Genomic DNA, 10,829 nt, shown 5'->3' with positions numbered 1-10,829 from the left:
CTGCGCATGTCAGGTGGAAGGGCCCATTCATCCCACGAGGATCCCTTCCTCCCTTGCTTTGTCCTGGAGTAGTCCCCGTGCTGTTCTGATGTACTTTTGAGTACAGAGCAGAAACAAGGAAATTCCTGGCAATCTCTTCTGCCATTTTGCAGAGATGTGGTGTTTTATTTTTCTGAGCTTTGTTGTTGTTGTCTTGTTTCATTTTATTTTTAACTTAATTTTAGTTTAAGATACAGAAAGAGTAGCATGATCCAATCACTATTCTTGAAGCTTCCGGAGGAAATCTGGGCTTTGCGTGTCAGGCTTCTCAAGCCCAACTCTTCACTGATGTAATTTCCTGACTTCTGACATGAAATCGGCTTCCCTGTATGGACAGGGCAGCCCCATGCTCGTGACAATGCCGACAGAGAGCAGTGGGGCACCTCCAGGGGCAGGCGCCTGAGCACTGGGATTGACAGGGTGAAGTTCAGCCAGTGGGTGTGGGGTGACTCATCTCCCATCTATGTATTTAAAAATAGACACTTCCTCCAAAGATAGTTAAATATGGAAAAAATGTAATCTGTGATTTGTACTTTATTTTACTACTAATTGAGACAGGAGGTTTTGTAAAAATATTGGGTAATGACTTTGGCAAACTTGTCAGAATGAAAATGCCTATGTGAAATTTGAGGGTCATTGTTTCTTTTAAAAGTTTGTTTCCACCCATGACTTATCCAGAGGGGTGTTTACTCTCTGTCAGGGGGAGAACAGCTCTCTGACAGCAGGTGCTGGCGGAGGAGTCCTGACAGGGCAGAGAGTGCCACTTCTGTCGCCAGGCATACTCTTTCTGACACCTGTCTCGGGAGCCAAGGCTGTGCCAAGGCAGGCTGATGCCTGGGGCAGGCTGTCAATTGGGCATCGTCTCGCCTTCCATTATCCAGCAGCTGATAAAAAATAAAATAAAGTTTAAAATTTGACATGATTCACCAAGTTAGTCACCACAAGTTTGCATAGAATTCGATTTTGGAGCTGGGGCTGGGCTTCCCGGTGGGAAGCACAGCAGGGTCTCCTGCCGCTGGGCTCCTCTCCAGCTGTGGCTGGTGATTTCTCAAGGGCACAGTGGGCTGGAAAGGCAGTGCGGCCCACAGGGAAGAGGCCGACCCTCTTCTCCCCAGGGCTTCCAGATATGCATGGTGCTGTGAGGCAGGAGGTGCTTACTGCTCAGAGTCCGGCAGCTCTCAACCTGGGTGCTTGTGCCCGGTGGCTGTGCCACTATTCTGGCTGGGATAGGAGAGTGTGTCACAGTGTCACAGTCTCTTCCATCTCCCTCTTGAAACTTGAAACAAGCATTAGCGTGGGATGCAGTGCAGAGCTGTTCACCACAAGAGAAGGGAGGAACAGGGTCCCCAGACGGGATCCACTAAGCAAAGAGACAACCGATTTAGCCAGCAGCAGTTCTGCACGTGGTGCCCTAGCTGAGTGGAGTGGTGAGCAGAGCGTGGTCCACTCCAGGCCTGGCTGCTGTTTCCTACTCCACAGCCCACTGTCTGAAAGATCCACCGCCGAATGCAGAAATTCGCTGTCATTGATTTTTTTATTTGGTAAAAATAGTTTGGAGACATTTCAGAAAATACAGAAAATGATAAAAGAGAAATATTCTTCCTTCTTTGATAAGATCCTAGGCAATATCCATCTTTTTGTCAGGCATGCAAACACAAACATAAATAAAATTAAGGTCATATTTTATATGCTGTTTTTATCTAGACTTTTAAAATTAAAATATAAACATTTCCTTATGTTGCATAAGATTCTTAGAAATCTGTCATCCTCAGAAAAAAACCAATCTATTTAGTTATTCTTTTATCCATAGTCTATGAATGGGCTTGGGAATTTTTATATCTAATTAATGAAGTTATTGATAATTGCATACCTTAACCTTGGTCTGCAGCTTCAATTAACTTTGTAGGGCAGATCTCTAGAAATAAAATTCTCAGAACAAAGGATGCACATTTAAAAAGAATGAAGATGTTGAGTCCATGCACCAGGTCCCCATGACGATTGTAATCATTATATATTGCAAATGTGGGCGAATACAAATAAAAATTAAAGACTTTCGATAAATATTACTAGTTATATATCACCCAAATTTAGATTAACATATACATTCTTCATTGGTTTAGGAGGATTTCATCTCTTCATATGCTCCCAAAGAGTGAGCATTTTAATGGAAAGTCACCAACACAAATACTGCGAATGTCACATTTGATAGGCTAATGCTGTGGTTTCACCAGTGCTGCCTTAACAACCAAGGTGTACTGCAGGACCCAAAATGGCAGACTTGCTGCACGGGACTTTTCCATGTAAGTGTAGAGATAGCAGAGTAACACTGTAAGTGTGACTCCTCGGTTTCACCAGGCACATTTTAAGGGTCCAGTGGTCACATGACGCTGACAGATGGGGTGCTGGACGGTGTCCCTCGGGCCCATCTGCCTGCATGCAGAAAGTTCTGCAGGGCAGTGAGTTCTAGGATGCACCCAGTGGTGGTCGGGCTGCAAGGCCTTCCTGGTTCTGCAGACCTGGTGCCGTGCATTCTGCACTTTGGGCTGCACATGGAAATTCTTCTCTGCCGGCCTCGTCAGTGTCCATTTCCTCCACCGAGTGTGTCAAACACCCTGCTCCTGAGCAGGAGGACGTGTGGCACACTCAGCCTAGGGCAGAAGGCGTTTCTCGGGGACACGGCTTACATCTGAGGTCACCACCTTCACAGGTTCATCCTGTGTCAGGCTGACCTTAAAAAGTATTCGATCTTGGTGAGGATCAAATGACTCCTGCCTCACCATTTTGAGATTTACATTGGTTAGGTTTCCTGCACAGCACCTCTCCCAGCTGGGCCCTCTGAGCCCAGTGGGGCACAGGCTCCTCTTCCCCCTTTGACCATGGCACCCCGAGTGTTTGCATGACTGTTCTTTTGCCACCACGGTTGGAACAGTGCGAGGGGAAAGGGCAGCTCTCAGGACCGCAGTGGGGCCTCCAGAAACTGCGGCTGTAAGATCCCGAGGCCTCAGGACAGACCCTGATTGCTAATTGACATGCCTATATCATGGTAGGAAGCAAAAGACGTTTGTACTTTCTGATATGAGATTCTGATATGGATTTTTAAACACTAGGTCTTAAGAACTGTTGGCTCATGTGGTTCCCTAGACTCTGCCTAGTGTTCCCTAGTGTCTTTGCTAGAATGCACCCAGCCAGCTGTGACATGAGGGGACACTGTGCCCCAAGATGGCTGGGGCTGGAGAGAACTCGGGAGGCTACGTGTGCCCTGGTGCTTGCTGATGTCACCCAGCCGTGAGGCCGAGCCCCCTGCACCTTGGGGTTATCCCCTTGGACCACAGGGGAAGCCCTAAATTCTGTGAAGGCAGACCTCTGACAGATTGGACCTTCTCCTCCTGCCAGCTGGAGAGCTGTCCTCAGTGAAATTGATGCGAGAGCTCATGATAAAGTGGCCAATAATGAAGTCCCTGCTGCCTTATTTATTAAGCGCTGTGTGGCACCCGGCATGTGCATGGAGGGGCCCTCTTCCAACAGCGGGGGTCTGGCAGTGACTGGGTCTGCTCAGTCTGTGTGCAGCCCTTGTCAGGCAGGGTTAGCAGAGCCCTGAGGGCTTAGCTGTGGTCGGGCCGAGGCACCCTGCCATGGGGGGTCTCAGGGACAACTGAGCCACAGCTGCCTGTGGGTGGCCAGCGTGTCTTGGTTTCCCAGCACTCTAGTCTTGGAAATTCCAGGTCCCAGGAGCTCTCTAGACAGCGGGTCTCTCTACATTCTCGAGAGGGTGAGCCTGCTGCTCCTTTTGCTTTGGTTGGTGGCAGTGTGATCTTCACTTAATGTCCATAAATGGGGCTTTGGTGGCATGGGCTCTGCCCAATGAGGTTTGCAGGGCCAGGGGGGCCACAGCAGGAAGACCCTCCCGCTCTCCACTTCACTGCTAGGGAGTAGCCAAGATGTCTCCATCTTGGCCGGGCCACTTGGGGGCCCTTAGCCTGGACCTGGGGAGGCTGCAGGATCCCCCCACAACCTGGGGTTTAAAGGCAGACTCAGCAGCTGCCTGGCAGAGGAGGGGGCTGGTAGGAGAGGTGTGGAGACTGATTCCCTAATCTGAGTGTCTGAGTCAGGGCCCTGGGACAAGCACAGGCCCCTAAAACTCGGTCAGCCTCAGGCGCCTGAGTACCTTCTGTCTCCAGGGAAATGCTCTTCGCATTCTTTCTGGCTCATTAAAGGGTAGGAGAGTATTAAATAATTTTATCTGAAATCTGAAGTAGTCGATGAGTAGGGTAAATGTTTGGCTTTCTTTTTGTGGTGTTGAGAGATGCCTTTGATTTCCAGTGCTTGCTAATCTTTCAGTTTTCCTGAATACGGGTAATTCTATTATAAAGTAACAGGGGAAAGTAAACGTACGGTGGGATTTTAATTGCATATAATTACTTGGTATGCCAAAGTATTTTACAATTGAGATAATTTGCCTGAAAGTGTTGGTATTTAGTGAATAGAATTTATGGTAATTCCCTAATTTTCCTCCAACTTCTTAGTAATCTTTACAAGGAAGTAGACACACAGTCAGAATTCTGAACCGAAACAAAACTATACATGAAAGTGCTTAAAATGTATCTGTTTGTCTTTGTTTCAATAGGAATCCAAAACAAAGTTAATCTGATCAGCCAGGATCAATAGAGAAGGGAGTGAAGATCCGAAGTTCTTTGAAGCTGGTAAAGGCAGGGGAATAATCCTTGCAAACAATGGAGACCTTTAATTCACAGGCTCCAGCTCCGAGTGCCATTGTGTGGTGGATTTGCTGGGCTTCAGGTTTTCCCTGGGACTGCGAGCAGGTGCAGCCGCAGAGCCGAAGTCCCCGTGTGGACCCCCTGGCCGCCCTGGCCAGTGGAAGTCACCATTAATCCAGCTTTGTGCACTGACAATGGAGACTGCACACACGGGCCTTCCCCTATATGGCTTTACTCCAGGGCCTTTCTCTTACCTGGGCACTGGCTATCCCAAGGAAGACACATGGAAACCAACAAGGCAAGTTCAGTTTCACATCTGAAAATCAAGCATGCACAGAGAGAATTCTGACCTGAAGCCACGTGGACAGCACTCGAGGGGCAGCTAGGGTACGAGCACACCAGGCCTGGAGCGCAGGACACCGAGCTCTCTGCCGGGACCCAGCCCACCCTCACCTGTGTGGGCAGCAGGCTCATCCAGGCCTCTGCATCTGCACCTCCCACCAGAGTCTAAGAACAGCACCCTCCAGAGAGAGCCGTCCAGGACAGCCTGACTCAGAGGTCACCCAGATGTGACAGCTCCAGCTGAGTCTCTGGCATCTGGAGGAGGTGGGGAGGAACCACGAGGCATCCAGGGCAGATTTGCTCTTGGCAGGGCCTTGCTGCTCCTCTGTCCTCCTTCTGACCAAAAACTCCCCTCCCCTGCATGGTCCCTTCAACTTTCCCTGGCCTCACTGGGTAAATATTTCCTATCACAACCATGCACACGATACGGGCTCCCTTCTCACTCCCAGGAGTGGCAGAGAACTTGTAGAGATGGAGCCCTACTGGTATGCGCACGAGTGGGCAGAGAGGCTCTCCTTGCAGCAGGCTTCGCTGGCCGTGGAGTGTGGGAAGGCCAGGCGCTCCCCGAGCCGAGGACAGTGTTGCTGTGAGGAGAGCTGGGACACTCGTGGGCTTTCCCGCTGTTGCAGGAGATCCTCCTTCACAGTGGCTTCTCACCTTCCCCAGTCCACAGCGGACACTCCCTGGTGTCCACAGAGAGCTGGGCACTGCTGTCCTCTGGTAAAACAGAGGCCCTGAGCTTGCTGCCAGGAACTCAGAACAGGAGACAGCAAGGGCGATGCTGCCTGCGGAGGTGGGTCAAGGGGGTTGCTGCGTGGGGGCCGTGGGCTCAGCCTGTTCCCTCTTGGGCTCCTCTCCAGGGTGGAGGGGTGTCAGCTGTGTTCCTCTGCTTTCTCCTCCCTGAGACACAATTCCAACCCCACAGCTTAAAGGAAGAGAAGTTTAATTTGCTCCTGGGTTCTGTCCATGTTCAGCTGTTCCACAGTAGAGCCATAGTGGAAGGGCCTGGCGGAGCAAAGCTGCTTAATGTCAGAGCAGAAACAGATGGAGGAACACCATGAACGAGGAAGGGTGAGGGCCTAGCACAGCACCCAAAGCCACGCCTCCATGACCCTGCACACGCACAAAAGCAGGCTCTACTAGTCTGCTAGGTGGCTCCGAATGCAGAGCGTCTACTCACAGGGGTAATGGTCACATCACTGACCATGTCAGTGACCGTGAAGCCCGTTCCATGACTGACCAGAAAGCCACACTCGGAGGACCTCAAAAGTGGCAGGGGTGAGGCCCAGCTGGGCGGGGGCCCAGGCTCATGAGAGCCAGAGCTCCAGGCGGGTGTGAAGGGCTGACCACAGGGGCATGGAGCTCAGTGGACTGCAGCTTGTGGGGCCTCTGCTGCCTCCTCTCCAGAGCCACCCTAGGTGCTGGAGACCAGTGTCTGGGAGGAGCCAGCAGGGACAGCCACAAGGGCAGCCAGGCCCAGAAGGGCTGGGTCCCCTCGAGGTCCTATGCGGCTTCTGCTATCCTTCTGGGTCACCGCAGGCTGGAGCGTGTGCAGAGGAAGCACCCGAGTCCGTGTAAGTTCTAGTTTCTGAGTGATGGCTCTCAGTTGCCAACTCCCAGCCTTCCTGCCAAGCACGAAGTAAAGAAGACCTAGCCTTTGTGGGTAAACATCAAAGTCTTTGCAGGACAGCCACCATGCTGGCAGTAGCTAAATAAGGAGCAAACCCTAGTCCTGAGTGAGATCCCTGGAAACCTGTTTTTTTCTTACAGTGCTGAGGGCCACTTCTAGCCCTCTCATTTTATCTAGCACCCTGGAAGTCATCATGGTGCATAAGATGTGCAAAGCATCCTTTGCAGTATGTCACCCTGCCTCAGTTAGGACATCGTCTTCTTATCCAGACTAGGAAATGAGGCCTACAGAAGCCCAAAGACTCATTTCAGGGCATCACAGGGAAAACAACCACAGGTGTCTTCCTATGTAGATACCCCAGGCAGAGTAAAGGCAGCTGAACACCCTAAAGACTCCCGCAGAAGACTTACTGAGAACTGGGCACACCTCCAGTGTCAGTGGCCAGCAGGTTCTCAGCTTCTCAAAGCTCCATGAGGGGAAATAGCAGTGCCATTGCATGGTCTTAGGCTCCTGAATATTGCAAAAGTCCAACTTTAACCTCAGTCAGTTATGCCCGTCCATGGTGCTATCATAAAGAGCAGTGACCTGCATCAGCAGCCCCTCTTCCCCTCTCATCTCTGACAGGCACTCTGATCTTCACTGTCTTCATTTATAGCTCCATCTTTTCTGACTGTCATATAGCCACATATGATGTAGTCCTTTTATATTGGCTTCTTGGAGGGATATACATTTAAGTCTCCTCCATGGTTTTTCACAGCTTCATAGTTCATTTCTTTTAGCATTGAATATGATTCCAGGTCATGATGTTGCTTTTTTAAAAAAAAAATCTATTGAATTGAAGGACATCTGAGTTGCTTTCAAGTTTTAGAGATTATGACTTAATATACTATGAAGGTACTGTCTTAGTTTTCTCATTGCTGAGACAAAATACCTGACACCCAGAAGTTAAAGGAGGAAAGGTTTATTTCAGCTCACACTTTGTAGAGGTTTTAGTCCATAGTCAACTAGCTCCAAGCCAGGGCAGCACGGCAGAGGTGCATGATGGAGGAGAAACAGTCCCTGGCATGGCAGGCAGGAATCAGGAGTCAGCAGCATCAAGCCTCCCTTTTCCTTTTATCCCATTCATCCTATATGCCTATTGATTGGTGCCACCTATACCCAGGGTGAGGCTTCCATTACCCACCCAGCTGCAGTGAACACAGGTTCCTCTTGCTCACTTGCTTGCCAGGTTTTGGGGATGTCAGTGCTCTGTATTTTGGTCACTGTAATAGGGGTGTAGTGATATCTCAGTTCTTAATCCCTGATAACATGTTATGTGAAATATCTTTTCCTATATTTATATGCCACCAGCAAATTTTCTTTGGTGACATGTGTTAAAGTCTTTAGCCTATTTTTAAAATTGTTTTTTCCTATAAGCTCTTTGCATATTTTGAATCTCAGTTTCTCATCGGATAAATCTTTCGCACATATTTTTTTCTACTCTATGACTTCTCTTTTTATTTTCTTGAGAGTGTCTTTTACAGGGAAAATGTATTTAATTTTAATAAAGTTGAGCTTATCAGTTCTTTTTGTGGATTATACCTGTGGTGTTGTATCAAAAAGGGCATTGATAAACTTAAAGTCATCTAGATTTTTTCCTATGCTTCATTCTAGGAGTGCATCAGGCTTTCTTGTTACTGGGACAAAATACTTAAAGGAGAGGTTTATTTGGGTCATAGCTTCTAGTGTATCAGTCTAAAGTCAGCTGGCTTAAAGGTAGAAAAGGCATGGTTCAAGGGCCTGGAGGAGGACAACAGTTCACCCCATAGGAGCCAGAAAGCAGGGAGGGAGAGAGAGAGAGAGAGAGAGAGAGAGAGAGAGAGAGAGAGAGAGGAGCCAGGAACAAGAATACAACCCTCCAGTTCATTCTAGGTCACATCCCAGTGACCACCCTCTTTAGCCCTCCTCTTATAACATGGGACTTTCAGGGGAGATTTTAGATATAATACATAACGAGGAGTTTATACTTTTGGGATTTACATTTAGGTCTGTGCCCCATTTTGAGTTAATACTGGTGAAGGTATAAGGCAGTGATGGTGACTCTTTTAGATCTTGCAATGATAACAAACAGCTGGCTGTGGCATGTGAGCTATAGGTTTACCACCACTGGTGTAAGGTATGTTTCTGGATTCACTGGTTTTACATGTGGATGTCTTGTTGTTCCACTCCACATACTGACAAGAAGCTGTTTTCTCCACTGCATTGACTCTACTTCTTGTCAAAGACCAGCTGAGTCTATGTGGTCTATTTCTGGGTTCTCTATTTTGCTCCATTGATCTTTCACGCCAAAACCCAAACCAGACTATCATGACTACTATAGGTTGGTCATTAGTTTTGAGGACAGATAGAGTCAGTCCCCCAGCCCTGTTGGTTAATCTGAGTGTTCCACCTCTCTATGTAAACTTTACTATCAGTTTGTTGATGTTTACAAAATAATTGGCTGGATTTGTTATTGACATTGTGTTTAGTTTATAAATTAAGTTGAGAGAAACTGGCATCTGGACAGTATTGACATTTCCTATCCATGAACATGGAATATCCCTCCATTATCTTAGTCTTTGTTTATTATTATTATTGTTATTATTATTTCTTTCAACTGAGTTTTGTAGCTTTCCTTATATAGAGCTTATATATATTTTGTTACATTTCTACCTCAGTGATTCAGATTTTGGAGGTATCAATATAATTGTTATGTTTTAAATATCAAAGTTCACTCATTTATTGCAGGTATAGAGGAAACAATTGACTATTATATATTAACATTGTATCTTATTACCTCACTATAATATCTTATTACTGTAGTTCAAAAACATTTTATTGATTCATTTGGTCTTATATGTAGATAGTCATGTCATCTGTGAACAAAGATAGTTTTATTTCTTCCTTTGCACTCTGTATACCTTTTATTTCCCACTCTTATTTCATTGCATTAGTTATGACTTCCAGTACAGTAATGAAAAAAGTACTAAGAGGAAGAATCTGTGATCCATTCCTTCTTTTTAATCTTAGTAGAAGAACTTCTAGTTTCTCACAATTAAGTGTGATGTTAGCTGTAGAATTTTTTTTCAAGTTGCAGAAGTTTTTTTCTAACTCACTGAGTTTTTAAAATTATGAACAGGGTTTGTATCATGTCAAATGTTTTTCCTACTTCTATTGATGAGGTAATATTTCCTTCATTATCTTGCTGATGTGATGAATTACATTAATTATTTTTCACTGTACAATCTGCATATCTGAAATAAATAAACCCCATTTGGTTGTGGTATAATCCTTTTAAAACATTGTTAGATTTAATTTTCATTATTTTTTCATTTATGTTTAAAACATTTATTGGTTTGTTTTTTATTTTCTTCTGATGACTTTATCTGGTTTTGATATTATGGTAATAATTGCCTTATAAATAGAAAATGTTTCCTGTGTTTCTATTTCCTGGAAGTGTTTGAGGAGAATTGGTATAATTTATTTTGGTAGAATCACTAATAAATTCATCTGAGGTTGTTGCTCTTTGTTTTGACAGGCTTTTAAGTATTGACTCAATTTCACATGCATACACACACACACACACACACACACAAATTGCCTATTTTTTCTTGTGTGAATGTTGGCACATGATGTCTTTCCAGGAATCTTTTTATTCATCCAAAATGTCACATCTTTGAACATGGAAGTGTCCATAATATCCCTGTATTATCCTTTTAATAATATATAGGATCTTGAATGGTGTGTTCTCTTTTTTATCTGGTGTTATTAATTTGTGTTCTCTCTCTTCTTTGTTACCATGGAAAAATGCTTATTGATTTATTGATGTTTAAAAAGAACTTGCTTTTGGCTTTATTTATTTTTCTCTTTGGATTTTCTGTTTTAATTTTCAAAAACTTCTCTTCTGATTTTATTTTGTTTTTATTCTTCTTACTCTGAATACAATCTATTGTTTCTACTTTCCCAAAACAGAAGCTTAGATAACTGATTCTGAATTTTTCTTTTTTCCTAATATATGCATTCAATGATAAAAATTTCCCTCTAAACATTGTTTTCATTGTATCCAGAAAATTTGATAAATTGTG

This window comes from Heterocephalus glaber, unplaced genomic scaffold, assembly GCF_053883595.1.
Source record: "Heterocephalus glaber isolate CG9 unplaced genomic scaffold, H.glaber_assembly_v1.0 deba00001537, whole genome shotgun sequence".
In the NCBI taxonomy this organism is placed as follows: Eukaryota; Metazoa; Chordata; class Mammalia; order Rodentia; family Bathyergidae; genus Heterocephalus; species Heterocephalus glaber.
This window is presented reverse-complemented; position numbering follows the sequence as displayed.